This window comes from Onychostruthus taczanowskii, unplaced genomic scaffold, assembly GCF_017590055.1.
Source record: "Onychostruthus taczanowskii isolate IOZ18803 unplaced genomic scaffold, ASM1759005v1 scaffold2, whole genome shotgun sequence".
Lineage (NCBI taxonomy): Eukaryota > Metazoa > Chordata > Aves > Passeriformes > Passeridae > Onychostruthus > Onychostruthus taczanowskii.
Genome location: NW_024499239.1, coordinates 12450875 through 12456874, shown reverse-complemented (window position 1 = coordinate 12456874; position 6000 = coordinate 12450875).

Genomic DNA, 6000 nt, shown 5'->3' with positions numbered 1-6000 from the left:
AATAAAGAACAGAAAATTAAAATGCAGGATGATACATCACACTTAAGAATACTTCATTTTTTAAATAAAGCTGTGGAATCTGCCATCTCCAGACATCTACAATGCTGATGCCTATCAGCAACATTAGACATTAAAACACATTGCTATTCCTATAATAAAAACAAACAAAAAACTCAAACCAACCAAAGCCAAAACCAACCAACCAAAACCAACCAACCAACAACAAAAAACCCCACCCAAAACAAACAAACAAACAACCCCCCAAAACAAACAAACAAAAAAACCAAACAAAAAAGCACCAAGAAAAAAAGAAAAACAGGAAAAGCAGCTCAGTATTGTGGTGCAGTAACACACAATTTATTATTTTTTTAACTCAACAGTAGATCAGGAAGAAAAAAGTCACATAACCTGTGTACACCTCAGTTTTCCATTCTGCAAAATGTGAATTGAAAAACTGAGCTCTACTAGAAAGTCAAATTATAAGTTTAAGTAATTCATTAAGATTAATTTATGAATATTAATATAGAAGAGGGAAACTGGGTGCCAGCAGTACCTAACCTGCATTGTGACTAACGTTACATTTCTGTTTTGTAGGATGTTTAGTAGAACATCTCTGTCACAATTAGTATATAAATGCATAATAAAAAGAGAGTCCAAACCTTTCCAGAGCTGTTGTTTATTGCAAATCAAAGGCGACTCTGACGAGGGGAGAAAGAATGATGCATCTGACTGTGGCTCATCAGAAGGCTAATTAATTACTTTATTATACTATACTATATACATTGCATCTAAACTGAATCTGCCATGCACTCACTCTGCACAAAACTGCACAGAACTGCACTCACCTCCCTGATTCTCTCATGACCATCTCGTGACTGTGCACAGACAGTCCTGACACACTCACACACACATCATGGCCCTGACAGGCCAAGGAAACAAAACATCCTCACTCTGGGTAAACAATCTCCATATTGCATTCTGCTTTGGCACAACACAGGCACAGCAAGAGATAAGAATTGTGTTTTCCCTTTCTCTGATGTTCAGAGAATGTGAAAGCCAGAAATATTCCTGGGAAGAATTGTGCCTTGCTTTTCTCTATGAAGAGATTGTGGCTCACAGTTGTTTAGAACAAGGAGTAAAGAATGGTGTTCCTTGATCCTCTGTCACCAGCTCTTGCTGGACTGGATGAGATACTTTCCTATGAAACCCCTTCTCTGGTCTTACTATAGTCCTTGATATGTTTTGCAGCTACTATAGTTATTCAAAATATTAAATTTTAAGGTTCCTATGACACAGTTATAATGGCAAAATGTCCACTCCTCCGCTTACAAAGGGAATATGCTGAGAAACCAATCTGCAATATGCAAAGGTTTGCTTTGAGTAGGAGCCTGCACGGGTGTAGTTAGAAGCAGCTAAGGCAAAAGTAAACTCCCCCTGCTCTGTATTCTGATATGGAAAAGTTTAGGAAAAGAGAATGATACAAGGAGAAAGCTATGATAAATTATCTTTTAAGTTCACACTCTCACTCTGCATTCTACATAGCCCTCAGGAGCATAAGTTAATGTTCCAGTAAGATGAAAAAGAGAGAGAGTTCTGGGAGCTGGTGCCACCTATATACACACTGAATATCAATGTCATTTATTTCACCTGACATGCTTACACAAACACGTTAAACTTCTAGAAAATTAGCTTTTCATCTTACTCTAGAAAGCTGAATTTAAGCTTTGGAAGGAAACCACAGAGTAATTCTTTATTTGTTAGAAAGCTGGCTGCTTTTTGAAATAGGGCTCTTCTGAGAATAGATACATTGGTCAAAGCTATTTTGATCAAGAGACCAAAGGCTTTGGTTTTGGCATGGGTTTTCTATTTATTCTTTGCTCTTTTGGTTTTTCCCTAGCTTGTTTTCCATCCATCTTTTCCTTTCCCTCCCTTTCACATGCTTTTTTTGTTTGTGTTTTGGGTTGTGTTTTGGGTTGTTTTTTCCTTACTGTTACATAGCAGTTGCTCCCCACTTCCTCCTTTTGAAAATGAGCATCAGGATGAGCTAGTGGTGCTGTGACAGTGCAGTTCAGCCTGGCTCTGCAGGCAGCACCAGACACTGGCTCTCCAATCCTGCCTGCCTTCATCTCCTTGGTGCCAGGACACTTGCTAAAACTAGCACCGAGGATTTGCAACATGGTGCTAAAGACTCGTGCTTGAACCACTGGTTAAGTGAAAGTAGGATCAGGTCCTTAATTCTTTTGGAATTGAACTTTGGTTTCCCATTCACAAAAGCCAGCAAAGGGTCAGTGCCTTGCATTCCTCACTAGCCTTGTTTGTGTGACTTACAAATGAAGCCTCAGCTGCCTTAGTCTCAGTCCCCTGTGCCATCCCATCCCCATCTAGATAATATTTTTACTCTCAGAAGCAGGTGAGATGCAAGAAAAAATAGCCATTTTACAACCACCTTTCAAATAACCAGAGAAATGTCTGTCAGTTAAATTAATCCACCTCTCTCCCCCTCACACAAACATGTTGTATGAAAGTAAATTCTGCAATTAGTCACCGAAATGCTGTGGCCGCACCTGTCGCGCTTTGGTCCTGGCAGATGGGCTGTGGTGTCCCTGCAGCCCCGCAGCGGGTGCCTGTCCCTGGCAGCAGAGGGAGGCCACCGAGGCCAGCAGGATGAGCCCTGCTCCCAGGGCTGCCCTGCACCGTGGGCTGTGCAGGATTTCCGAGCAGGCACAGAAATCTCCTGTGCAGGTTCAGCCCCTAAAGCCCCCACAGCTATTGTCTGGCACTGCCAGCTATGGTAAGGGAGCAGCTCTGCTCTGAGAAGCACGCAGTTTGGCCTCCAGGTGGAAAATTTGTCCCAAGCTCCCACTGCCCAGGAACAGAAATAGGGATCAAAACCCTCTGTTAGGGACAGTTGTCAGCTGGATGTTGTTTGGCACAGCTGGCACGGTGGCATCGGGATGCGCAACCATCTGTAAAATCAAAGCAGACCTTCCTGGACGCGATGGAGGGCAGCTGATCTGCTGTCTGCCTTCAGACACGAAGCAGTTAATACCAAGTGCTCCTAATTAGACTCCCTATTACCTCTCCATTTAGGTGAACGAGGAGCACTCACACCTCTCTCAGTGCTATTATTTCAGCCTTGCTGGCTGGCAGACTCCACAAGACAGCAATGTATCCTTGTCAGAGGGACCAGCTGTCCCTGCTTAGGTGAAACAGTCCCTTTTTTGTCATTCTGTCCCATTAAAATAATTCATCAAACCTGATGCATTTTATTAGGCCCTAATGGTGTGACCCTATTTTCCCTTCAAATGTCCCTATTAATTACTTCTACGTATTGTTGTCTGTGTTATATGGTAAAATATATATATGGCGCAATTTTTCTTTTTTTTAGTTCTTGAAAATTGGGAGTAAAATATGTGAAAAAAAAAATCCACAACAAATAACAACACTGTTTCTAAGACAAACCCTTTCTGGAAGTGGTAAATCACCGCCGAATTATTTTGTCTCTCTAAATACATTGCAGTTAATTTGGGCAGATGTCTATCATCACCTTCCTCTGAATGGAGTCCAAACAAACCATTCATATATCACAGACTCTATGTTGGGAGCAGCCTGCCTCCAGTTTTTTGGACAACAGTTAAAGAGACAAAGAAAATTAAGATTAGGAATCAGTAACTTTTAAAATAAACCTTTTAAGTTGAATACCACATTGAAAATATTAAATATTGAAATATTTAATATTGAAAATATTAAATATTTTAAGGCATCAAGTAATGCTCTACAGGTAACACCTGGAAGGGTCCATAATCATACCAAAGCAGATAAAATGGAAGGCTAGACAAACTAAAATAATTTTTTTAGAAGTTAGTGAGCTAAATTTGAAAATTCTTTCCTATGTTCATCTAGGTCTAGAAGAAACCCTCAAAAAAAGAAAACTCCAATGTTGCTTTGAACACCACACAATCTACTTACAAGATTTGTAGCTACCTCGTGCAAAGTGGCCATCACAAAGGACAGGCTGGATCTGGCCCCTTAGATTAGAATGGCATCTTTAATTATTGTCATGAAAGAAACGGCATGGCTTAAAAATCCATTTGATATATTCATAGGGTGCATGCATCCCCCCTGTATCAGACTAGTCAGAAAGGCAGCATGTGCTTTCAGTCCTCATTACTAGACTTCCTATCCCCTAATGTGGGGATGAATGAATTGAAAGTCAATGAAATCAATTGAAGAAGTGTCGATGTTAGATATTTAATTGCTCTCCTGTTACCACTCTCTCTTCTGCTGTAAAGCACAACCTGTGCGACATTTCCATTGCATCAGAAGTTTCAAGTAGCCACACACTAAAAACAAGAAACACAATGGATTCCCTAAACCAGGTAGCATTAATCCCTGTTGGACAAGCACCACAGCTCTCTGAGGCATTCCTGTTGATAGGACAGGGGCTTCAAGCCACCTAAAATTCACAAAGACTGAATTTGCTTTTACTGAATACCAAGGTTTCCCTTAAACCACCTTTCCTCATAAGGCAGCACTTCCCTGCCTCCAGCAGGGAGGATGCTGGATGGGACAGACATGGCTGGGTTTATAGCTGGTTTCCTCACATCCCATATGTTTCTCAGCAAGACAGAAGAAGTGGCTCATTATTCAGAATATTGAATGATGCCCAGATTCATCAGTCAGTTCTTCATGAAAGGCTTTATTATCTCTGCTGTTAAGGGGGTTAAGCTTTAACCTAATTCTTGTGTTTATTTCAATAGGATTCTTCTCTCTATAATTCTTTTAAATTCAAATGGGTGAGTTCAGTCAGCTTGATAACACTGAAATAGTATATCTGCATCTATGAGAGGAGTCTGAAATTTACCTTTCTCATGACCTTTTATGCCTCTAATGTCTAACGGTAAGAAACTGGTGTGAAACTACACAACTACAATGCAGGGAACAAGAACCTGGTTTTCACTAAGTAGATAAACATTCACTGAGACTCAGACTAAAAGCATAGCTAAACTATCTCAAGTGATACAAAATCACTGATATTACACAAAAGAAGCCGAAAATCGAGATGGACTTCATAAAATGAATCACACATGTACAGGCTGAAGTAAAGAATTTTTCCTGGTATATTTTCTGTTTGTCTCCAAGCCACTTCTTGGAAATTACACATGTAAAAGTGCATGTCTAGTTATGTAAGCATAGACACATGCCACTATATCATATATCACTTGGATTTGTTCTCCTTTACCACACTTTTTCTTAATGACGAGTACAAACCATTTTTCTGTGCTTTACACTCCCAAAATCCCAAAGGACTTTTAAAGACCTATATTTATACCAGGCACACTCACCTTCCTCTCCATGAAACAAGAGAACTTTCCTCACTTTCCTCATGGAGAGGGAAACTGGCATTTTTCTTGATGATATGCATCTCATACATAGTCTTGGCTATTCTAATTTTTAAATTTAATTTATTTCTTTACTAGGAAAGTAATACCTCTGGGGACCAGAGATTTTCTATGGTTCTAGTGAAATGCCATGGAGTCTTTAACTTCCACCTGAAGAGCCACCAAAGACAAACAGAAAGGACCTTGGGTTTAATGTTTCATCTAAAGGATATTCTAATGTGTTTGCCTCATTATTCACAGCAGAAAAGGCCTTTGTCATGGTCAGATGGCTTTAATGTGTTTCGTATGCTACATAAATTCAAACTTGATGGCTCATTTATTTGTTGGATTGCAGCGTTATTCAACCTAAATGAAGACTTGGTATTTACTAATAATTTGGGCTCTGCCTGCTGTTTACTTAAGCAAGCAGTGTCCACTGTCTCCTCTGTTGTCTGTATTAAGTGTGGACTCTATTAACTCAAAGAATATTATAGAGAGGGGGAAAAAAATTGCAGAGAAAATAGCTTTTCATTTGGGGACAATTATTTATCTTAGCCTTGAAAGATTAGTATTCCAATATTGCAGTTTCTGACATCAATTTTCTCAGTGTCAGAAACAA